This window comes from Molossus molossus, unplaced genomic scaffold (assembly GCF_014108415.1).
Source record: "Molossus molossus isolate mMolMol1 unplaced genomic scaffold, mMolMol1.p scaffold_m16_p_16, whole genome shotgun sequence".
NCBI lineage: Eukaryota > Metazoa > Chordata > Mammalia > Chiroptera > Molossidae > Molossus > Molossus molossus.
Genome location: NW_023425351.1, coordinates 6,651,540 through 6,676,844, shown reverse-complemented (window position 1 = coordinate 6,676,844; position 25,305 = coordinate 6,651,540). Strand labels below are relative to the sequence as shown.

The window sequence follows — 25,305 nt, the reverse complement described above, 5'->3', positions numbered from 1 at the left end:
TGTTAAGTTGTATGAGCACTCTATGTATATTGAAAATTAACCCCTTATCTGATATATCATTGGCAATTATGCTCTCCCATAGAGTGGGTGGCCTTTCCATTTTGATGATTGTATCTTTTTCTGTGCAGAAGCTTTTGAGTTTGATGTAGTCCCATGTGTTCATTTTCTCCTTTATTTCTGTTGCCTTTGTTTCACTGATGTATCAGTGAAAATTGTGCTGCGTATGATGTCTGAAATTTTGTTGCCTACACTTTCTTCTAGAATTTTTATGGATTCATGAGTCACATTTAAGTCTTTTATGCATTTTGAGTTTGTTTTTGTGTATTGTGTAAGTTGATGGTCTAGTTTCCTTTTGTTTTGCACGTAGCTGTCCAATTTTCCCAACACCATTTATTAAAGAGGCGGTCTTTACTCCACTGTATGCTCTTGCCACCTTTGTCAAATATTAATTGAGCATATTTCCTTGGGTCCATTTTTGGGTTCTCTGTTCTGCTCCACTGGTCCATATGCCTCGTCTTGTGCCAGTACCAGGCTGTTTTGATTACAGTGGCTTTATGGTATAACCTGATATCTGGTATTGTGATCCCTTCTAGTTTGTTCTTCATTTTCAAGATTGCTGTGGCTATTCAAAGTCTTTTTTGGTTCCATATGAACTTTTGAAGTATTTGTTCTAGTTCTGTGAAGTATGTCATTGGTATTTTGATCGGGATTGCATTGAATCTATATATTGCTTTGGGTAGTATGGACATTTAAATGAGGTTAATTCTTCCAAACCATGAACAAGGTATGTGCTTCCACTTTTTTATATCTTCCTCTATTACTTTTTTCAATGACCTGTAGTTTTTTGGGAATAGGTCCTTTATTTCTTTGGTTAAATTTATTGCCAGGTATCTTAAATTTTTTGCCACAATGGTAAATGGGATCGTTTTCTTAGTTTCTTTTTCTGTGAGTTCATCATTGCCATTGATTTCTTGATGTTAATTTTGTATCCTGCTAATTTTCAAAATTCTTTTATTAAGTGTAGTAATTTTTTGATGGAGTCTTTGGGATTTTCTACGTATGTATAATGTCATCTGCGAATAATGACAGTTTAACTTCCTCCTTTCCAATTTGAATCCCTTTTATTTTTTCTTCCTGTCTGATTACTGAGGCTAAGACTTCCAGTAATATGTTAAATAAGAGTGGCGAAAGTGGGCATCCTTGTCTTGTTCCTGTTCTTAAGGGAAATGCTTTTAGTTTTTGCCAATTGAATATAATGTTGGCTCTAGGTCTTTCATATATGACCTTTATTATGTCTAGATATGATTCCTCTATTCCCACATTGCTGAGCGTTTTAATCAGAAATGGATGCTGGATTTTGTTGAAGGCTTTTTCGGCATTTATTGATATGATCATGTGTTTTTTATTCTTCATTTTGTTTATGTGGTGTATCACATTTGTTGATTTGCGAATATTGTACCAGCATTGCATCCCTGTGATGAATCCCGTTGGTCATGGTGAATAATTTTTTTGATGTGTTGCTGGATCCGATTTGCTAATATTTTGTTCAGGATTTTGCGTCTATGTTCATCAGGGATATTGGCCTGTAGTTTTCTTTCTTTGTAATGTCTTTTCCTGGTTTTGGAATTAGAATTAGGCTGGCCTCATAAAAAGAGTTTGGAAGTCTTCCTTCTTGAATTTTTTGAATTAGTTTGATGAGAATGGGTGTTAGTTCTTTTTTGAATGTTCAGTAAAACTCCCGCGTGAAGCCATCTGAGCCTGGGCTTTTGTTTGCTGGAGAGTCTTGATTACATCTTCAATTTCCTTAGTTGTTATTGGTCTGTTTAAGTTTTCTATCTCGTCCTGGTCCAGTTTTGGTAAACTATGTGTTTCTAGAAATTTGTCCATTTCACTTGGATTGCCGAATTTGTTGCCATATAATTGTTCATAGTTGTTAATGATCTTCTGTATTTCTGTGGTATCAGTTATTACTCTCCTCTTTCATTTCTGAATTTGCATGTTTGGGTTCTTTTTATTTCTTGGTGAGTATAGCTAAGGGTCCATCAGTCTTGTTTATCATTTTGAAAAACCAGTTCTTTGTTTCATTGATCCTTTGAATTGTTTTTTTGGTCTCTATGTCATTTATTTCTGCTCTGATCTTTACTATTTCCTTCCTTCTACTTGCTCTGGGGTTCTTTTTGGTTGCTTTATAGTTCTTTAAGTTGTGTGGTTAGATAGTGTATTAGAGATTTTTCTTGCTTCCTGAGATAGGCTCGTAGTGCTATGAACTTCCCACTCAGAACTGCTTTCGCTGTATCCCATAGGTTATGTGTTGTTGTGTGTTCATTTTCATTGGTTTCCAGGAAGTTTTTAATTTCTTTCTTAATCTCCATGGTAAGCCATTCACTGTTCAATAACATGCTATTTAGCTTCCATGTGTTCAAATGTATTTCCATGTTCTTGTTGCAATTGATTTCTAGTTGCATGACATTGTGATCTAAGAAGATGCTTGATATTATTTCAATCTTCTTGAACTTATAGAGACTTATATTGTGTACTAACATATGCTGTATCTTTGAGAATGTCCCCTGTGCACTTAAGAAGTATGTGAATTCTGCAGTTTTGGCATGTAATTGTTTTTTTTTTTTTTTTAAATCAAAAGTGTGAGTTTATCCCTGGCCGGTTTGGCTCAGCGGTTAGAGCGTCGGCCTGCGGTCCTGAGAGACCCGGGTTCGGTTCCCGCTAAGGGCGTGTACCTCGGTTGCAGTTTGTCCCCGGCCCTGGTCGGTTGTGCGGGTGGCAGCCACTCGATGTGTTCCTTTCACATCGATGTTTCTCTCTCTCTCTCTGTTCCTCTCTCTCCCTCCCACTCTACCTGAACAAAAAATGGAAAAATGTCCTCTGGTGAGGATAAAAAAAAAAAAAAAGTGTGAGTTTATTAATTAATTTTTGTTACAGATGTTTCTCCTTTTTCCCCCACTGATCCCCCCTCCCCCTCCCTCCCTCCCCTGTCCCCAGTTTGTTGTCCATGTCCACTGTTCATACATACATGCATATAAGTTCTGTGGTTTATCTCTCCCCCACAATCCCCTCTTCTGGGGATTGTCAGTCTGTACCCCACTTCCATTTCTCTGGGACTACCCCATTCCTCAGACTGTAATGTTCATTATACTCCATGTGCACTTGAGAAGAATGTGAATTCTGTAGTTATGGGGTGTAATCTCTGTAGATATCTATTAATTCCATTTGGTCTAGTCTTTCATTTAGAGTCTCTGTTTCCTTGCTGATTTTTTGTCTAGAAGATCTGTCCAGTGATGTCAGCGGGGTGTTGAAGTCCCCTGCTATGATTGTATTGCTATCGATTTCTCCTTTGAAGTCCTCCAGAAGATTTTTACTATATTTGGGAGCACCTATATTGGGTGCATATATGTTTATCAAGGTGATATCTTACTGTTGGATAGATTCTTTCAATATTATGTAGTGGCCTTCTTTTACTCTAGTTATGGCCTTCATTTGGAAGTCTATTTTATCAGGCATGAGTATTGCTACCCTAGCTTTTTTTCCTTTCCGTTTGCTTGGAAGATTTTTTTCCATCTCTTCACTTTCTTTTTTTTTTTTTTTTTTAATTTTTTTATACTCACCTGAGGACATTTTTCCATTTTTTGTTCAGATAGAGCAGGAGGGGGAGAGAAAGAGAGAGCGAGAGAGAGAGAGAGAGAGAGAAACATCGACGTGAAAGGGACACATCGAGTGGCTGCCACTCACACAACCCAACTAGGGCCGTGGACAAACTGCAACCGAAGTATGTGCCTTTAGCGGGAACCAAACACGGGTCTCTCTGGACCGCAGGCCTACGCTCTAACCACTGAGACAAACCGGCCAGGGCCATCCCTTCACTTTCAACCTATGTGAGTCTTTTGTTGTGAGGTGGGTCTCTTGTAAACAACATATAGATGAGTCATGCTTTCTTTTTTTTTTATCCTCACCCGAGGATATTTTTCCATTTTTTGTACAGATAGAGCAGGAGGGAGCGAGAGAGAGAGAAACATCGACGTGAAGGGACACATCGAGTGGCTGCCACCCGCACGACCAACCAGGGCCAGGGACAAACTGCAACCGAAGTACGTGCTCCTGGCGGGAACCGAACCCGGGTCTCTCCGGACTGCAGGCCAACGCTCTAACCGCTGAGCCAAACTGGCCAGGACGAGTCATGCTTTCTTATCCAATCAGCTACTCTGTGTCTTTTTATGGGAGCAATCAATCCATTTACATTTAAGGTGATTATTGATATGTACTTATTTATTGCCTTTTTTTTTTTTTTTTTTTTTAGTGTGGTTCTATTTTTCTTCCCATTAATCCTTCTAATTACAGCAGTCCTTTTAACATTTCTTGCAGTGCTTGTTTGGTGCTAATGTATTCCCTCAGCCTTTTTTTTGTCTGGGAAGCTCTTTATTTGACCTTCCATTTTGAATAATAGCCTTGTTAGGTAGAGTAGTCTTGGATTCAGATCCTTGTTTTTCATGACCTTGATTACTTCATGCCATTCCCTTCTGGCCTGTAGTGTTTCTTGCGAGAAGTCAGTTGAGAGCCTTATGGGGTTTCCTTTGTAGGTAACCTGTTGCTTATCTCTTGTTGCTCTTAGGATTCTCTCTTTGTCTTTAATTTTTGGCAGTTCGATTACTATGTGTCTTGGTGTGGGCCTGTTTGGGTTCTTCTTACTTGGGGCTCTCTGTGCTTCTTGAACTTGAATGCGTTCTTCCCTCACCAAATTAGGAAAGTTTTCTGTCACTATTTCTTCAAATATATTCTCTAACCCTTGCTCATTTTTTTCTTCTTTGGTGACTCCTATGATGCGAATATTATTCCGTTTCCAGTTGTCCCACAGTCCTCTTAAGCTGTCTTCCTGTTTTTTAATTGCTTTTTCCTTTTGGTTTTCTGATTGGTTGATGTTTTCTACCCTGTCTTCTAAATCACTGATCTGGTCCTCAGCTTCCTCTACTCTGCTTTTTAGACCTTCCAATGTGCTTTTCATTTCTGATATGTTGTTTTTAATTTCAAACTGGTTGATTTTCAACATTTCTATGTCTTTACTCATGGTGCTCATGTCCTTACACATGCTGTTGAGCTTCATCAAGATCATGGCTCTGAATTCTAGTTCTGTTAACTTGCTTAACTGCACCTCATTTATTTCATCTTTGGTAGAGGTCTCTTGTTCTTTCATTTGGCTTTTGTTTCTGTTTTTCACCATTTTGGCTATCACAGTGGCCTTTGGAGTCTGCCAAATTTTCCCTGTGGGTGTTGGTGTTCTGATGCTTGTGGATCCCTCTCCTCAGTTTGGATGAGGCAGGGAGGACCCACTTTAACCACCACTGTCAAGTCTTAGCTTTCCTCTAACTTTCTTTTTTTTTTTTGCCTGGAGGCTATTAGTAGAGGTCACCTGAAGAATCTTGGTTTCTGAGTTGCCTGAAAAACTCCCTCAGGTGCTCAGTGTAAGAGGGTATCCTGAGGGTGGGGCAGATGCTGGTTGTTAATGGGCCTCGATTAGCATTTCAATGGCCTCCAGGTGAGGTTGAATCTCCGAAGGAGGGGCCACCACCTCTCTCCAGGGCCCTGGGAAGGAGTAAGATGACCACAGTCCTGCATGGCTGCACTCAGCACAAGCTTTGAGCACCCTCCAAATCCCGATTGTCCCCACACAGTTCCAGTCCAGTCTGCCTTCCCTCTGCCAGGGCCCAAGGAGAGTGGCTGCTGCCAATTTAGCCTCTGTCCAGACTCTGCATCATGGAGCCGCCTGGGACTTTTAACCCGATGGCGCTGCTCCCAGCTAAGGGCGGCCGAGTCTGTGGCACCAGCCGAGGGCGTAGAGCTCAGTCGAGTTTGCAGGACTTAGCCAAGATCGCAGCCAAGGCAGCAGCAGCTTCCCGCCAAGTCCCCTGGTCCCAGCCAAGTCTGTGCAGCACCAGTCGAGGGTGTGGCACCCAGCTGATGCGGCTGCAGCTTCCAGCTGATTCCCCTGGTTCCAGTCAAGTTTGCTGATCCCAGCCCAGGCCGCTGCGGACAGTGGGCTCCCGGCCCCCTCTCGCGTCCTCACAAGCCTACCAGGATTGAGTCAGTGTCCCTGGTTATGTGGTCCTCCAGGCTGCCTTTCGGTTACTCCTTCCTGACAATTTGTCTTTATTTTTGTTGTAAATCCAGTTTGGTCCTGGGAGATGGTCTGTGTAGCTCCATTCACTCCACTGCCATTTTTTTCTTTTTTTGGCATGTAATTCTTTGTAGAGATCTATTAAATCCATTTGATCTAGCTCTTCATTTAGAGTTTGTCTTTTCTTTTTTTTTTTTTTTTTTTTTTTATCCTCACTCGAGGATATTTTTCCATTTTTTGTACAGATAGAGTGGGAGGGAGAGAGAGGAAGGGAGAGTGAGAAACATCGACGTGAAGGGACACATCGAGTGGCTGCCACCCGCACGACCAACCAGGGCCAGGGACAAACTGCAACCGAAGTACGTGCCCTTAGCGGGAACCGAACCCGGGTTTCTCCGGACCGCAGGCCGACACTCTAACCGCTGAGCCAAACTGGCCAGGGCTGTCTTTTCTTTTTAATTTTTTGTCTAGAATATTTTCCCAGTGATGTCAGCAGGGTTTTGAAATCACTCCTATGACTGTATTGCTGTAGGTTTCTTCTTTGACGTCCTCCAAAAGATTTTTAATATATGTTGGTGCTTCTATATTTGGAGCATTTATGTAGTGTCCTTCTTTGTCTCTAATTTTGGCCTTCATTTTGAAATCAACTTTATCAGATATGAGTATTGCTACCCCAGGTTTTCTTTCCTTGCTGATTGCTTGAAAATTTTTTTTTCATTCCTTCACTTTCAACCTATGTGAGTCTTCTGTTGTGAACTGGGTCTCTTATAAACAACATATATGTGAGTCATGCTTTCTTATCCAGTCAGCTACTCTGTGTCTTTTTATCAGAGCATTCATACCATTCATATTTAAGGTGATAATTGATATGTACTTATTTATTGCCATTTTTGTTTAGTGTGGTTATGTTTTTCTTCCTGTTTCTCCTTTTAATTACAGCAGTCCTTTTAAAATTTCTTGCAGTGCTGGTTTGATACTAATATATTCCCTTTGCTTTTCTTGTCTGAGAAGCTCTTTATTTGACCTTCTATTTTGAATGACAGCCTTGCTGGGTAGAGTAGTCTTGGATTCAGATCCTTGTTTTTCATGACCTTAATTACCTCATGCTATTCCCTTCTGGCCTGTAGTGTTTCTGTTGAGAAGTCAGCTGAGAGCCTTATGGGGTTTCCTTTGTAGGTAACCTGTTGTTTATCTCTTGCTGCCTTTAGAATTCTCTCTTTGTCTTTAATTTTTGGCATTTTAATTACTATGTGTCTTGGTGTGGGCCTGTTTGGGTTCTTCTTACTTGGGGCTCTCTGTGCTTCTTAAACTTGAATGCCTTCTTCCTTCACCATGTTAAGAAATTTTTCTGTCACTATTTCTTCAAATATATTCTCTAATCCTTGCCCATTTTCTTCCTCTTCGCGGACTCCGATGATGTGAATATTAATACGTTTCCAGTTGTCCCACTGTTCCTTAAGCTTTCTTCCTGTTTGTTAATTGTTTTTTCCTTCTGGTATTCTGATTGATTGATTTTTTTCTAGCCTGTGTTCTAATTCACTGTTCCAATCCTCAGCTTCCTCTACTCTGCTATTTGTCCTTCCAGTGTGTTCTTAATTTCTGCTATGTCATTCTTCATTTCCACTTGGTTTGTTTTCAATGTTTGTATATCTTTACTCATGGTGCTGATGTCCTTACTCAGCTGTTGAGTTTCCTCAAGATCATGGCTCTGAACTCTACCTCTGATAATTTGCTTAGCTGCATTTTACTTATCTCATCTTCAATAGAGTTCTCTTGTTCTTTTGTTTTGGGATTTTTTTGTTTCACCATCTTGGCTATCTCAGTGGGTTTTGGAGCCTGCCAAAATTTCCCTGTGAGTGTTGGTGTTCTGCTGTTTGTGGTTCCTTCCACTGGGTTTGGATCGGCCTGGGTGGGCCCACATTAAACACCACTGTCAAATCTTACTTTCCTGGGTAGTTTTGCAAGCCCAGGAAAGGTTCAGTTATCCTCTAGCTTTTTCCTGGTGGCTGGTAGTCTCAGTTACTCAGTCTTGGAATATAGCCCTGGTGTTATGCATAAGAGGATTTCCAGAGGGTGGGATAGATGCTGGTTGTTAATGAGCCTCAGTTTTCATGTCTTTGCCTCACCTGGGAAAGGCTTAATCTCTGAGCAGGGGTGCTGCTGCTTTTCCCCACAGCTCGGGGAAGGAGCTCACTGCCCACGGTTATTTGTGGCCGCAACTCAGCAAAAACTCTGAGTGCCTTCCAAATCCCGGATGTCCCCACAGAGTTCCAGCTCAGTCTGCCCTCCCTCTGCTGTAGCCCCCAGGTGAGTGGCTGTGGCTATTTTATAGCTCTGTCCTGGCTCTCTGAGCTGTGGAGCAGGTTTGGTCTGTATTCCCCAAGGGTGCTGCTCACAGCTAAGAGCTGCTGCTGTCCATGGGCTCTCAATCTGCCACCCTCTCGTACCTCCACAGATCCTACCAGTGTCCCTGGTTATATGGTCCTGTCCTGCTGCTTTTCTGTTGCTTTTTTCCCGAGGATTTGTCTTTGTTTTAGTTGTAATTTCCTTTTGGTACTGGGAGATCGTCTGCATAGCTTCTATTCACTCTGCCTCAATTTTCACATTTTCTAAGACTATCTTGTGCACAGCTGGGTCGCACAGGCCTTTCTGGTGCCCCTGCACCCTGTAGGTCCTGCAGGTAGCTGGATCACACAGTCCCTTAGGGGATCTGGCTCCATGCTTTTGTTATCGGCTGCTGGGTTGCACTGGTCTCTCTGGTGCTGCAGCACCAGCAGATCTCACAGGTAACTAGATGGCACAGTCCCTGCTGGGTTGTGCAAGCCTCACTGGTGCCTCAGCACCCCACAGGTCCCATGGGTAACTGGATTGCACAGTCCCTGATGGGTTGCACAGACTTCTCTGGTGCCCCTGCACCCTGCAGGTCCTGCAGGTGAGCAGCTGGATTGCACCAGTCTATCTTGGGCTCTGTCTTCTTACAGCTCTTGTGAGCTGCTGGACCACACAGGCATCTGTGGAGCCATGGGTCCTGCCTCTGGCAGCTGGGGAGTGCTGTTGCTCTGTGGGGCTCAACTCCTGCTCAGCTTTTGCTGTAGTTTTGGGGGATGGGTCTCAGCTGCTGGTCTGTGCTTCTGTTGCCTGCAGATGGATGTCTGCTCCCCAGCCTCTGTTGCTGGGGGTACATCTCGACTCTGATCAGGCTACTACTATGGGGCATGGTGCTGGGTTCCAGGCTGTCTGAGGCTTCTGGGACGAGCACCTTGGGAGCTCAACTACTGTGCACTGGTCTGTGTTGACACAGAGAGTCCACTGGTTCGATGGTGCCAGGTGCACTGATGGCTCAGGTTGCTGGGCCATAGCGTCTCCCACTGCCTCTTCCCAGGGAAGACCTGGGATCTTCCAAAATGTTGGGAACTCCCTGTGGAGCAGGGAGAAGAGCCCTGAAGGGCTGCTTACTGTGGTAGCTGGTTGCTCTAGTCCACAGAACAGGAACATTCTGCTCTGTGTCTCTGCACTGCAGGGGTTTGGCCGTCCACCTTCACGTCCACTCACACTCTCTCACATACTCACCCTCCCTCCGGTCTTGCCCGCTGCCCTCGTTTCTAATTATAGTATTTTTAAACATTTATTTAAGCTTTCTGAGGCAACAGATATCCTTTCTGATAGAAGCATCTTTCATTTTTATGTCATATTTTATTGTATTGCTTGAAAATATAAGTCAGTATTAGTAATCATTTTGATATGCTCATTTCCGATAATTATTAGAATGTCACCGTTTAGTCAATTTTTAAATATCAAGTTAAGGACGTATCATTCTATCCTTAGTAATAATTTTTTTATCAACATTATTTTCAACCTTCATTAATTTATTCAGAAGCTGTTGAGACATTTGTAGGTTTTTAATTTGTTATTAATATCATGTCACATTTTTTTCCTATTAATATTCAACTTGAGAAAATTGTTTCTTGATATATAAATATTTAAATTTTATTTCAATTTAGTTTGCCAGTGGAAAGTTTAGATCATTAACATTTTTTAAATTAAAGAATATGCAAGATTTATTGTATCTTATTCTGTCATCTCGATTGTTTCTCAATATTATTGTTATTCAAATGCAGACTAGATTTCATTGCTTTCAACTCATCTCTAATGGTTTACATAAGTGCTAGATACTTGTAATTCTAATATTGCTCAAATATTTATTATACAAACTTATACATATATACATGCATTTTTAGTTTCTTAGAATTATTGAAATATGAACCAAAAATCTCTTTCTTTTTGAGATAAAAGAAATAATTTTGGCTTCCCTAAATTTTAGATTTCTCTCTCTCTCTCTCTCTCTGTCTCTTTCTCTCTTTCTGTCTCTCTCTCTCCCTCTACCATTCAAAATATACACTTTTCAGGTCTAACACTGACTTTTACATCCAAGTTTTTTTTAATAGCTAAAATTATGTATTCAGTGTCTTCCACATATATTAACAGAAGCAGTTTTTGTCAATATATCACTGCAATTTTTAGAATATAAAATGATTCAAAATAAATGCCTCATATCCCAATAGTATAAAAATACTTATATAATGAATAATATTCATGACTACTATAATATTTTATGTTGCTAGGTTTACCACAGGGTGGTAGTATTTCTTTAAAAAATCACACTGGAATTTTATGGGAACTGCGTTCAGTTTGTAAATTGCTTTGGGTAATATGACAATTTTAACTATGTTGATTCTTCCAGTCCATGAACATAGAATATATTTTTATTTCATTGTGTCTTTTCCTATCTCTTTTAATAATGGTAAATTGTTTATATGAGTCTTTTCTATTTTTTTCCCTGGTGAGGCTAGTCAGGGATTTGTCAAATTTATTACTCTATGAACCAGCTCTTTGTTGTATTAATTTTTTGTAGAGTCATTTTGTTCCCTATTTCATTCATTTATGCTCTAATTTTTATTATTTCCTTTCTTCTGCTAACTTTGGGTTGCTTTTGTTCCTCTTTTTCTAGTTTTCTGAGATGTAATGTTAGGTTGTTTCCTTGGAACTTCTTTTGTTTCTTGAGGTAGGCCAGTAATGATATAAACCTTCCTCTTATGACTGCTTCTGATAAATCTCAGAAGTCTTGGTATGTCATATTGTCATTCTAATTTGTCTCTATGTATCTTTTGTTCTCCCCTCTAATTTCCTCTATGACCTAGTCATTTTTTAGTAGTATGTTCTTTAATATCTACATATTTGTGGGTTTGTTTACTTTTTTTGCAGTTGATTTCTAATTTCAAAGCATTGTGGTCAGAGAATATGCTTGGTATAATTTCAATCTTGAATTTTTTAAGGCTAGTTTTATGACCCAGCATATGGTCTATCCTTGAGAATGGTTCATGTGCATTGGAGAAGAATGCATAATCTGACGTTGTAGGGTGAAAGACTCTAGTGTCAATATGTCCATTTAGTGTAATGTGTCATTAAAGGCTGATAGTTCTTTATTGATTTCCCATGTGAGTGATCTATCTAAAGCTGTGAATGGAGTATTAAGGACCCCAACTATAATTGCGTTTTTGTCAGTTTTTTCCTTTCGTTCTCCTAGTCATTTATTTCACTGCCTCCTGATTGGGTGCATATATTAAGCAGTGTTATGTTTTCTTGATGTAATGTCTCTTTTATCATTATAAAATGTCCATCATTGTCTCTTGTTACTTTTGTTATCTTGAAATCTGTTTTGTCAGATATAAGTATGGCTATACCTGCTTTTATGTGGATTTTATCTTCTTGGAGAATCATTTTTATCTGTTCACTTGGAGTGTAACTTTGTCTTTGGGGCTTAGATACATCTCCTGAAGGCAACATTTGTCTGGGTTTTGTTTTTTGATCCAATCTGTCAGTCTGTGGCTTTTTAATGGTAAATTTAGTCACTTTACATTTAGGGTAGTTATTGATGTATGAGGTTTTCCTATAACCATTTTATTTTCTGTTTTCTGGTAGCCCTGTGCCTCCATTGGCTCTTTGTCTTTCTCTCTGTTCTATACTTTTTCTTCTGTTTCCTTGTTTTTAAAGCTATGTGTTTCAGTTGGTTTTTTTGTGTGTGGTTACCATTAGGTTTATGGAAAACAAAGTTTCATGTATATAGTGGTCCTTTTTTTTTTTTTTTTTTTTCAATGCATCTGATTTCCATTCTCCTTTGCAAATTCAGACATGTATCCCTACCCTTTTATGTTTTTGTTGTAGAAATGTATTCCTCTTTATGCTGTGAGTTTATTCTTGACTGGCAATTTTTCTCTTTCAGTAATTTGAATATTTGGTTCCATTCTCTTCTGGCTAATAGAGTTTCTCCTGAAAAGTTTGATGATAACTTAATATGCTTTCTTTTATAGGTTACTTTCTTCTTTTTCCTGGCTTCCTTGAGAATTCTTTGTCATTAATTTTTGACAATTTTAAAACAATGTGTTTTGGAGAAGGCCTTTTTAAATTGAGTTAATTAGGTGTCTATTTGCTTCCTGGATCCAAGTATCTAGCTATTTCTACAGATTTGGGATGTTCCATAAACTATTTGTTTGAATAGGCTTCATTCCCCACCTCCACCCCCTTCTTCTTCTGGTATGCTGCTGCTGCTGCTTCTTTTATTTTTCTGATGGGGCCAGAAAGTTCTCTTAGAGTTCTATCTTTTCCTTTTTAATGTTCAATTCCCTCTCTTCTTTTCTCTATGTCATTTCTAGATTTCTTTTTTCAACATCACTAATTCTTACCTCCATCTGGTCAGTTCTATTTCCTATGCTTACTAGTTCTGTCTTGATCTCTTTTATCGAGTTCTTTATCTCCAGAATTTTCATTTGGTTCTTTTTAAAAGTTTAAATCTTTTTGGTAATGTACTTGTTTTATTTGTTAAGTTGTTTTCTGAGTGTATTAAATTGCCTGTTTTGTTTTCTCATTGAGTATTTTCAGAACTGCAATCTTGAATTCTTCTCATTTATTCTGCTTATTTCCATGTGTTTAAGTTTGTTTTCTGGAGATTTTTTATTTTCCTTCTGAGCTGCCTCAGTGCCTTGGTTATTTATAGCATTTGATAGATTCCTCTTGCCTAGGCATCTATGTATGAGTGGCATTTTTCTAGCAGATCAATAAGAAGAGTTCTTTCCATTATTTTCCAGTAGGTGATGCTGAATCACAAACTGTTAGCTGTGAGAAATCTCAGTGTTCACCCCCACCATTTCTGGTTGCCATTAGTGTAGCCACAATGAATGGGAGTTAGGATGGCTGGGGAATCCTAGTAGTCTTCTTTGTTTTGCCTGCCCAGTAATGGTGACCTTGGGTCTCTGTGGGGTCCTCCCTGTGCCCTGACCCAAAACTAGCTCAGGGGAAAATTTGATTCTTTAGAACCAGTTCTCAGGTTTGCAAATAATGTGCTCCACAACCTGACACAAAGGGCAAAGGGGTGTGAAATATGGGAGTTTGTGGGGGAGGCAGAGCTTTGTGGCTTTTTCTGGAATGCCAGTTGCCCAAACACCAACGTAGCACCCCAGGGCTGTGTTGTCACCCACATTTCTGTGCTCAGCCACTGCCTGTACTGCCCATTCTTGCAGAAATGCTCACGGAATCTCTTTGCTCTTTCTGACTGAAGGGAGCACCCACCACAACTGGCCTCTTCCCCTCTATGAGCTGAGCCCCAGCACTGTGAGCTCCTGGAGGCAAGGCTGCGTCTGTGGCTAGTCTCTGCCCTTCTTCTTACTCACTTCCCCCATTTGCTCTCAGTGCCAGCCTGTGATGCTTCCATGTGCGGATCTCCCATACACTGAGCAGGCAGTCCTTTGTGGAGTGATAGCTGTTCAAATGATTGAAGCTTCAAGGGGACACACCAAGGGGACCTCTCACACTGCCATTTCTCTGACGTCACTTGTACGGTGTCTTATCCCAGCCAAAAGCATTCTATCTATCCCCAAACTCCTTCAACCCTTTGTGTACTCGGTGGATCCTCAAGGACAGAAAAATACTCACAGTGCTTCCCAAGTCTACTCAGATAAGCTCTTTTATTCATTATCTCTAAGTACCAGTGTTCTGTGGAATTCACTTACAAGTAATTAAAACAAACATTTGATGCTGGTATTTAACTTTTTTTGTTATAACTAATTTTTAATCAAGAATCCCCATTACTGAATTCATAACTTTTATTGGCTTTTAATTATAATTCTTTTAATTCTTTTAAAAGCTTTATTTTTATTTCCAGATATTGCATTTGAAAAGTATTTTCAACAAAATGGCATATATATGATAATCTATTTCTATAACTATAACTTTTTATTATAACCATTCTGGCACAAATTTTCTCCATTTTTTATTATAGGTTTGTTGGGAGAAAATAATTTGTCCTTTTCCTACCTGGGTCTACTATTCAGTGGCCTGCAAGTTAAATGAAAGGAGATAGATTTATAAGAGTGTGAACACATTTTCTTTACACAGGCATGTGGGAATTGCTCGGTAATAAGTAATTCCCTCGCCAGAGTTGAAGGTTTATATATCAGCTTTTTAAAGGAGGTTAAAGCGTCAGTGAGATAGAGTAGAAGGCCCTAGTGAGCTGTTTGACACTAACGGGGAGCCTTCTTCACACTTCTTGATGCTAAGGGTCATTTTTCTCTCAAATCGGGAAACTCTCAAAAGAGGATCAATAGCAGCTATACTTCTGGGAGGCTTTGTTTAAACTTAGATAATGTTTCTTTCTGTGGCTGCTGATTGATTTCTTCAGGTTATAGTAATTTTCATGTGACTTCGATTGACAAGTAATCTCTTCAGATTTCAGACTCTTGTTCCTTGGAACTAATAATCAAACAAAATAAATACATTTTTAAATAAGAACAAATGTGGAGTGAAATAAGTCACTAAAAATTCACAATTGCTTGTGGTAGCTTGGCCTTCTCAGACTGACACCTGCGTGGAGATCAGCTGCTGCTGGGTGCAGCAAAGACTCTCCTATGCAGCACTTAACGAATGCAGAGCGACTGTATGTCCTGGCAGGTTCTTTGACACAAGGAAGACGATATCTGTCCTGAAAAACCTAGGCAGTTTTTTTTTTTTTTTTTTTTTTTTTACCAACATCCTCCCAAAATCATGGTACTAATGCCTTAGTGTACCAGAATATCCCATGTCAGAGTTTTCAGAATTCCTCATTCCTGTCCCTGCTAGGATGGGCAGAATCCTCAGATGTCCCCCAGGATAACTGAGGCCCTGTGTACACACCCTGTTAATTTCCTACCATGTTGTGTGAGGCTGGTAAATAATATAAAATACCACTCCTATGATTGTTACATTATTTGGAAGAAAGAATTTTGCAGAGGTGACTAAGGTCCCTCATCAGTTTACTTTGAGTTAATCAAAAAGGAGATTGTCCAGGATGGGCCTAACATAATTAAATAAGCTCTTTAAAAAGTTGAAAGATTCGAAGAACTATAGACTCTCCTGATGGCTTAGAAGAAATAAACAGCTATATTGTAAAGAGAAGTGTTCATGTGCCAAGAGTCTGAGGGATCACCTCTCGGCTGAGCAGGGTCCTTGGATACAGTACCACGAAAACAAGTATGCCACTCACATGACCACAGGGAAATCCACTCTGCCTGCAGCCAGGGAGCTCTGGGGGCTTCCAGCCTCAAAAGACATCTCAGCAGTAGCCAAAAACTTGATTCCAGGTAAGACTCTGAAAAGAAGCCTTCGCTAAACTGGGCCAGACTCTTGACCTATGAAAACTATGAAACAATACATTTGTGTTGTTTTAAGATACTCAATTTTTCATGATTTTTTTTAGGCAGCAATAGAAAATTAATACTCTGTCTCTAATATTACATCTGAAGGTTCCTTTTATATTTTTCAGTCCCAGACTATACTCATTTATGCTTGAATACTTCAGAATGTAATTTTCAAGTGGAACTAAAAGCAGTAGTGATGCACTAAGATGGTTTTGCACGGAGTTGCCATGGTTGCAAGTAAGGGAGGTCAGGTGCCAAAATGTTCATTATTGTGGAGTTTAAATCATTAACTGATGACACCAGTGGGGTTGAGCATTGTCTTTTTTTTTTATTACCTAACCTCTGTCTTTCTGCTTAAGATGGTAATTATCTCTTGTTAAAATTATTTTTCTGAACTTGTGCCTGTGAAACAATGAAATTAGAGAACGATTTTTCAGTGTTATAATATATAGTCTTTCTGTCTTTCTGTTTTCAATAATAGTGCGTGTGCATATCTGCGTATGTGTCTTTGTCTAGGTGTGTATTTCTATTTTTTATGGACAGTCTAATAGTAAATTTATATATATATTTCGTTCAGGATATAACTTAGATAACTAAAACAGCATAAATTCTCACATCCATAATTATTGAAGTTATTACCTTTCATCTCTGGGTAGGTAGAAGCCCTTTTTGAACAACCTTGGATGCAAAAAAATTTTTTCTGGATATTTCTGTTTTCGTATTTATAAATACAGGAACTTTGAATAAAGCAGATCCTACTCCATCACGTGAGTGGGCCTCATCATTTAGCTAAAAGCCTTAGAAGATAAAAGCCCGGCCCCGCCAGGGTGGCTCAGTGGACTGTGCGTCGTCCCGTGGACTGAGAGGTGCGTTTGATCCCCAGTCAGGGCACATGCCTGGGTTCCGGGCTTGATCCCCAATAAAGACTGACATCCCAGAAGCCAGAAGGAAGGCTACCGGCAGACTGTCTTTGGGACTCAAATTGAAACTCTTCCCTGGTCCTCTATCCTGCCTGCCTACTCTGTGAATTTTGGACTTGCTAGCCTCCAGAGTACCATGAAACAAGGTCTTAAACTATCTCTCTCCTTCTCTCTTTCTGTCTTTCTCTCTATTATTTTCTCTCTCTGCAATGATCAGTATATATTATATTATATTATATTATATTATATTAGTAATATTATATACAGATGTGGATAAAGATATAGATGATATAGATATTTATATCTATCTATTCATTTATTTATTAAAGGGAACCAAAATTTGGCCACCCTGAAGCTGCTTTTTTTGAATATTAATTTTCAGCTATTTATTAAGAAACAGAAGACTAGAAAGACACTTTGACTGCCCCCCCCACCACCACCACCACCTTCCTTCCTAAGAGATTGAGAAGAAAATCCTACTTGAATTAAGCATGGTCCACAGGGGGGTTTGGCAGGGTCTGTTAGCTGGGTATTCTGTATCCTACTGTTTTCCACTCTTTTATTTTTTAACTTTTATATGTTTTTATACATAAAATAAAGTTGTTTGTACCACACTTTTATTCATTATGGTGATATTGCATGTTCTTTCTGTGTTGAAACTGTCTGCATTTAAAATGTTTGCTATCATTGGATTTATATCAACCGTTTTGACATCTGTGTTTTATTTGTCCCATGTGTAGTTTGCTCCTTTTTATTACTTTTGGAATAAAAAGTTTTATTTTCATTATCAGAATTGTGGCTTTATCTTTTAGTTGTATATTCTCTGTGGTAAATCTAGTTTTTACAACTGGCATTTTAACTTATAATAGTTTGATACCATTAATAACTTGCTTATTATGAACAGGAAAGGAGTAGAAAGGAGACTAGATAAAATAGAAATGCCATTTGCGCAGCTTTGCCTGGAAACTGCAGCTAACACTCTCCAAGTCTATTTCCCACAGATCAACAGGGAATGACTGAATAAAGGCAGCTTAGACGCATGTCCAGTAACACCTGAGTGATGTGGGAAGATGCTTACCTGTCAATCATACCTGCAAACAGGTGGTTGGCCAGGGTGGGCATGGCCACTGCAAGGTGTGAAACCTAATATTTAAGCTCCTAAACAAAGAAAGTGCTTTCTTGTGACTCCTGGTTTGTGGGGCTCTCACACACTGCCTTTGTCTATGTGGTTCATGGCCATGTGGGACCCACACAATGAACAGATGGACTGTGATGCCTGAAGCTACACCAAACTCAGCTTCGCCATGCAACAGAAACTTTGGACACGGACCCTGCTTCTAGCTCTGTTAAAACCCAGCTATCCTTCTGCCCTGGCCAGTTCGGCTCAGCAGTTAGAGCGTTGGCCTGCGGTCCAAAGAGACCCCGGTTCAGTTCTCGCTAAGGGCACGTACCTCGGTTGCAGTTTGTCCCCGGCCCTGGTTGGATCGTGTAGGTGGCAACCACTCGATGTTTCTCTCTCTCTCTTCCTCTTTCTCCCTCCCACTCTATCTGAACAAAAAATAAAAAAATGTCCTTGGGTGCCCTGGCCAGTTTGGCTCAGTGGTTAGAGCGTCGGCCTGCGGTCCAGAGAGACCCGGGTTCGGTTCCCGCTAAGGGCACGTACTTCGGTTGCAGTTTGTCCCCGGCCCTGGTTGGTCGTGCGGGTGGCAGCCACTCGATGTGTCCCTTTCACGTCGATGTTTCTCTCTCTCTCTCCCTTCCTCTCTCTCCCTCCCATTCTATCTGTACAAAAAATGGAAAAATATCCTCGGGTGAGGATTAAAAAAAAAAAAAAAATGTCCTTGGGTGAGGATAAAAAAAACAAAACAAAAAAAACCCAGCAACCCTTCTTTTAGAACTAGACTAAGGGAACTGGGACATTAGAACCCAAGGAATGTCACTCCACATACAAAACCTTTTTATTTTATTTTATTTTTTACCACATTTCATTTTCCGTTGGTGGCCTCTAGAAATGCTTATGCCAGTGGTGCCCCTAAACCTCCTCTCCCACTAGTGATGGAGAGACAGGACCCACCCATTTTTCTGGTAACAGTTTCATTTAATATTTTATGATATTATGATTAAAAGTGTAATGTAAGAAACATTGAACTATATACTTCGATTCCCCACCGTTTTTTGTGCTGTTGCTGTCATACCTTTCACTTTACAGATAATATAAACAGTAAATTTCATGTATCTTGCTTTAAACATTTGATCATCACCATATAATTCTAAAAATGAAAACAAATTACCTTTATATTTACTTATATATTCAACATTTCCAACTCTTAGTTGTTGTGTGTGTGTGTATATATATATATATATATATATATATATATATATAAAGTTTTTATACAATAGCAGTTTTGTCATCAGAAAAGGTCTGGGGCTGAGGTGAGTCTGTCCCTGGGTTGTCTGGAATGTGTGGGTTCTTGACTTTGTACAGGAAAGATTTCACAAAACAAGTCCCAGTGATTTTGAGAGTACATTTCTTAAAGCTGGGGACAGTGAAGCCAAGGAAGGGCTTAAGAAAGAAGAGGCAAGATCATCACAACAGTGAGTCTAGACAGAGCTGCCTTGGCCCTTTGGAAACATGAGGAAGAGTCAAATCTAGGTGAGGCTGCCTTGGCCCTTTAGAAATAAAGGCACTGAGATAGAAGAAGTGAGCCAATGGGCTGCAGGGACTCAGGGAACAAGTTACAGAGGCAAAAAGAGGGCCCTTGGAGACAGATTCATGAGGTTAGCCTGGGATGAGTTTCTATTGCCCACTGTTCCCCTAGTTCCAAGTCGTGTGGGGACTTTTATAGCTTAGGATAAAGAAAACAAAGAAGGTGGGGAGAGTCACAGGAGTGCTCAAGGGAGAGCGTGCACTGGGTCCTTTGTCTTAAGGGTCTTTGTTTGTTTTCTAAAGGCAGAACATTTAGGAGCATTCTCAATCAGAATATTTAACAGCTTCCCAGGTATGTCCTTTGATTTGCTAGTGCATCAAAATGAGCCTATAGCAGGATCAAGGTCATTCTCTGGTCAGTTTTACTTTCAAAGAATGTCACAGGAAAGGTACCAGGATCAAGGCTGGTCAGCCCCAACAGTCTGGAATGTGTAAACCATTTGATGCTAACTGTCCTTGGTTAGGAGAGATAAGATCTTGAAATATATTAGCTGGCTGTAAATTGCTCAGTATTGTTTAGTATCTGTCTAGGTTTCCCCATTCCACTTGCCAAGGAATTTCTCTAGCTTCTTACTAACCTGCCTCCCTTTGTTCTGCTTGAAGACCATTCTGTAGTGCCCATTTCCTGAAGACAAATTCTCTCAAATTTTGTTTTTTTTTCTGAGAAATGGTCTTGGGTTTTGTTTTTTTCAAAGATATTTTCACACAGTGCAAAGCTAAATTATTATTTTTTTTAGCACTCTAAAGGTGTCATTTCATCGTCACCTGGCTTTTGATATCTTTGATGAAAACTCTGTAAAAGTTTTTAAATTTGTCCTTCTATATATAAAAGATAGTTTTCTTCTAGCTGTCTTTGTTTTTTTCAATTATTATTATTGTTTTTAGAAAATTAACTATCTGTGTGTATTGTTTTTTTGTTTGTTTGTTTGTTTTAATTTTACTGGGCTGTGATTTCATAGTTTTCTTCAAATTTGAAACTATGGCTACAATTTTATTTCCACATTTTTTTCAGCACTTTCTAGCCTTTCCTGGGACTCCCATTTATGGGTAAATATTAAACATTGTGTATTGTCCCACATTTCACTGAGTCTTCTTGTCCATTTCAAGTTCACTAATTTTCTTCTTTTATTTTGCAGTATCAAATATGTTGTTAATCCTTTAAAATAAAAATTTTATGCCTGGTCGGTATGGCTTAGTGGTTGAGTGTTGACCCTGCACCAAGAGGTCACCAGTTTGATTTCCAGTCAGGGCACACGCCCAGGTTGTGAACCTAATCCCCAGTGGGGGGAATGCAGGAGGTGGCCAGTCCATGTTCTCTCTCATCAATGTTTCTAGCTCTTTCTCCCTCTTCCTTCCTCTCTCTCTAAAACCAATAAAGAAAAAAAAAAATTTTTAAATTTTACTTCAAATATTTTTATCTTCAGAAATTGCATTCACTTCTTTGATACATCTTCAGTTTATGACATGTCTTACTTTAAAATTTTGAGCTTTTAAACCACATTAATGACAGCAGTTTTAAAATTCTTATCTTCTAATTCCATTGTACTTGTCCCTTAGATATTCATTTTGTTGTTGTTGTTCTTTTGTTTCTGTTGACTGATGTTTCTCTTGCATCTGGGTTATATTCCCTGCTTTTTGGCATGTCTAGTAATTTTTCCTTAGATGTGAGACATATTTTTTTATTAAAGTTTGAATTCTTTTGTTGTTGTTATATTCTTTTATAGAGTTTTACAATTCTAGCCTGAGATTAAGTTACTTGTATACTAGCGACATGTTTTTAAATCATCTTTAGTCCTGGTTAAGAATTATTACAAAGTGTGAGCTTTCTTTTTGTTCTTTTCTTTTTGTACTTAACCCAATTTTTTTTATAGTTGCCTTAGGATGGGGAATAAATTATTCAGTAAAAATAAAATTTGTCTTATCATGTATAACTTTTAAAGTATAAAAATGATATATCTTAATTACTTCCATGCACACAAGTTTAAAATTACAGTTTAAAAAATTAAGACTTCTAGGAGCATTTTATAATAAAGCAATTCTTATTTTTTGTAGACAGGTCAAGCACCTCCAAAATACAAATTGCTGTACACAGTGATCACTTCACTTAAAATGAATATGTAAGTAAATTAAATATATGGACCTCCTTAGGGTAAACTGACATTATATATGCAGCTTAGTGGGCAACAAACCATAGTGCCAAGAAGAGATAGTGTGTTTAGAAATAAGTTTCAAAAACTAAGTTAAATTTTTATACTTAATTACAGAAAATATATTAATTTGAAGGTAAGATTTTTGTTTCTTGTGAAACAGATCATAGTTTCATGATTTTTTTATTTTTTTACTTCTCTTTCTGCTTTTTTCCTCCTGCATTGCATTCTTTTGCTCTATTATTTATTTTTGTGTGCAAAAAATATTCTAGTTGAAGTAAACCATCTTGCCCGGCCAGTGTGGCTCAGTGGATTGAGCATTATCCCATGGACTGAGAGGTCCCAGTTTGATTCTCAATCAGGGCACATCCCAGGTTGTGGGCTTCGTCCCCAGTGGGGGGTGTGCAGGAGGCAGCTGATCGATGTTTCTCCCTGATATCAATGTTTGTATCTCTCTCTCACCTTCCTCTCTCTCTAAAAAAAAATGTATTGTTTTAAAAAAAAGTGAAAACCATTTCATATGTAGAAAAAAGGTCTGGGTTTCAAAAAGCAAGAACTAATATAATTATTTCTAAATGACAACATCTGAGTCAAGTAAGAAAATTACTTATACATTAGTAATAAAAAAGACAAACACATTTCATGAATAATACAATGTGTCTGCTGAGTGCTTCGTTTTGATGTTTCAGAATGCTGCTGTATTTTTACAGAGTCTGAGGGAATGATTTCATAGCAGAGTGTTAATGTGGCCTGTATTGACGTAAGTGGGGACCCAACTGAACTGAGAAACTGCAGGATGCCTATGATTCAAGCTGCTTGTGAAAGAGAAACTCACCGCTGTTATTCAGAAATTCTTTCTCATTTCCTGTCTCCAAGCATCCCGTCTTCTACAGGCTCGGGTCCCAGCATTTCACCATCTTCCTTCCTACCAAAGAACTTGTCCAAGTAACTGGTGTGTTTTCCTTCTCAGTTTGTTCATCCTTCCTTACCTCACAAACAAACTGATTGATGAGAAAACAGTTCTCTCCACTACTCACAAACTGACTACCCCAAGAAGATTGTACAAGGCTTATAATTGAGCCAAATTTTGCCATTCCCTTTTCTTGTTTTTCTCAGCTTATGGATTTTGATATCAAACATTCAGTTCCTTTTGGGACACTGAGCTATTCAAGTCATTTTAATTTATCAACAACATCAGTAGACTCAAGTTGTGAACTATACTGATAGTTCCTGCAATAAAAGAAAGTGAGCCCTGGCTGGTTTGGCTCAGCGGTTAGAGTGTCGGCTCGCAGACCAGAAAGTCCCGGATGCGGTTCCCACTAAGGGCACGTACCTGGGTTGCAGTTTGTCTCCAGCCCCAGTTGGTGTCATGTGGGTGGCAACCAGTCAGTGTGTCTCTCTTACATTGATGTTTCTTTCTATCTCTTTCTCCCACTCCATCTGAAGATAAATGAAGAGATGTCCTTGAGTGAGGATTAAAAAAAGAAAGAAAAGAATCAAATTAAATTCTTGGTTCTTTTCTCTTTCTTTTTCAGCCAGTTGCTATGATGCTTCCTCTAGGCAGAGGTTCTCAACCTGTGGGTCACGACCCCTTTGGGTGTCAAATGACCTTTTCACAGGGGTCGCCTAAGACATAACAGGAACAAAATTACAGTTATAAAGTAGCAACGAAAACAATTTTATGATTGGGGGTCACCACAACATGAGGAACTGTATTAAAGGGCCACGGCATTAGGAAGGTTGAGAACACTGCTAGAGCTATTTAACCAATCCATTCCTTTCACATTTTGACTTGCCTTTTTTATTAATTTTTCTTTGATCTGTGCTTTCCAATTAGAAAGATCTATAAAAGCTTGAGCTTATAGTAATAGATAACTTCACTCTCTCTCCTAACTAAGTTATCTAAATATGATGATAACTGACCTCATTTTGTAGCTACAAGTATGGCTACACTCCAGATCATAATATTCGTTTTCATGATGATCTGGATACTGCCAACAATACTCAGTAGAATAATTGGTATCAAAAGCAGAATCATCCAAATACTTTCAATGATCTCCATCCAAACATTTTTAAGGATCAACTTGTATTTCTTCATCAGTGACATCAGACAAATCTCTTGACTAATGCTGAAGTTCATCAATATCAAAGTTCTTATATATAGGCCAGCCATGCTCTGAAAATTGACGATCATGATACATTTCCCAGATATAAATGTGACTATGCGTTTCATCCATTTGAAAAATATCAAATTATTTTCAATATGAAAAGGGTGACTGAAAATTGGCTCATCCACTGGAAAAGAATATATGCTCGTGTTGGGATGAAAAAGAGCTTCTGCCCATCAACCAATCCCTGGGACTAAATGCCAAAATGTGTTCCAGTGCTTCTTGACTAATTCCTAAAAGCAAATGAGGTAAAGGTCTGTGTGGCTCAGTCATGCCATTTCTAATGTAAACAAATTACTCTGAGAAGCTCCTAACCATCTCCTTGTCTACAAGAATAGATTCTAAGTCAGCTCTATCTGTTCAAGTTCATTTGCACCTGCAAAGAGGGTTTTACCAGTCAGATTTCAGCAAAGATTCAGCCTGCTGACCACATATCAATGGCTTTAGTGTAATTATTAGAAGAAAATAAAAGACGTGGAGATCTGTACCATTTAGTAACCAATCTTTATGAAAGATGATTCTTATGGGAATAATAGGGATCCATGGTATGCACAAGACCAAAGTCACCTGTCTTTAGCATGAAGTCATCAGTATTAATGAAAAGATTAGCTGGTTTGAGATCTCTGTGCAGCACTTTTGCAAAGTCAATATATTTGAGCAGTTGATACATGAAAAGCCAGGCAAGCTCTTCCAGTAAATGTCCCTGCTCCAGGATATTAGCCAGGTCTTTCTCCATGACTTCTGAACAATGTAAACAACTCTTCAGTTTGGTAAGAAAGCCCATATCATCTATTAACTGGCTTCCACTAGACCCAAGAATTTCAAACATTATGGAAATGTTTTCATAGTCAAGTCTTCTAATAATTTTGATTTCACAGAGAGCATGTTTGACACTCTGGGGATCAGTAAGGACAATTTTCTTGATGGCTACTTTTTTGTCACAGTCATTATTTATAACAGAAAAAATTAAGCCATTATCTTCACAACCCAAAAATTTTAAGTCCATATACCTTGAACGCAGATCAAAACCACGAATGAGAATTTCAAATTGCTCTGCCATTTTGAGACTCTTACTGTTGCCTTTTTATTCAAATTGTTGAACTTGGTAAACAAGGAAGAAAACTGGCATCAAAAGGAAAGAGCCTTCAAAAAAGGAAGGATAAAAATAATTTTGCTTCCCCAGCAAGATGGTTTCTTGATGTTTATTGCATATGTCAACCAGGCCCACTGAGTTCTTCTTAGATTTAAAGCTTAAAAAGCTCTCCCCGTATTGAGAATACGATTGCAGTACCCATAGTTCAAGAAAAGAGCGGCAACTCTGCAGACAAGGAAAACATTCAAGAAACTCGAATGGAATGAAATGATACACTACACTATGCACTAAGATTTACTGTGCTAAAAAATTGACCACTTAACAGCCCTGGCCAGTTTGGCTCAGCAGTTAGAGCGTCGGCCTGCAGTCCAGAGAGACCCGGGTTCGGTTCCCGCTAAGGGCACGTACCTCAGTTGCAGTTTGT

At 39.1% G+C, this 25,305-nt stretch overlaps 1 pseudogene; it reads right to left on the bottom strand.

Annotated features, from left to right (window-relative positions):
- Window positions 1-22,234: 22,234 nt before the first annotated feature.
- On the bottom strand, window positions 22,235-24,848 carry LOC118631848 (annotated as a pseudogene).
- Window positions 24,849-25,305: the final 457 nt, after the last annotated feature.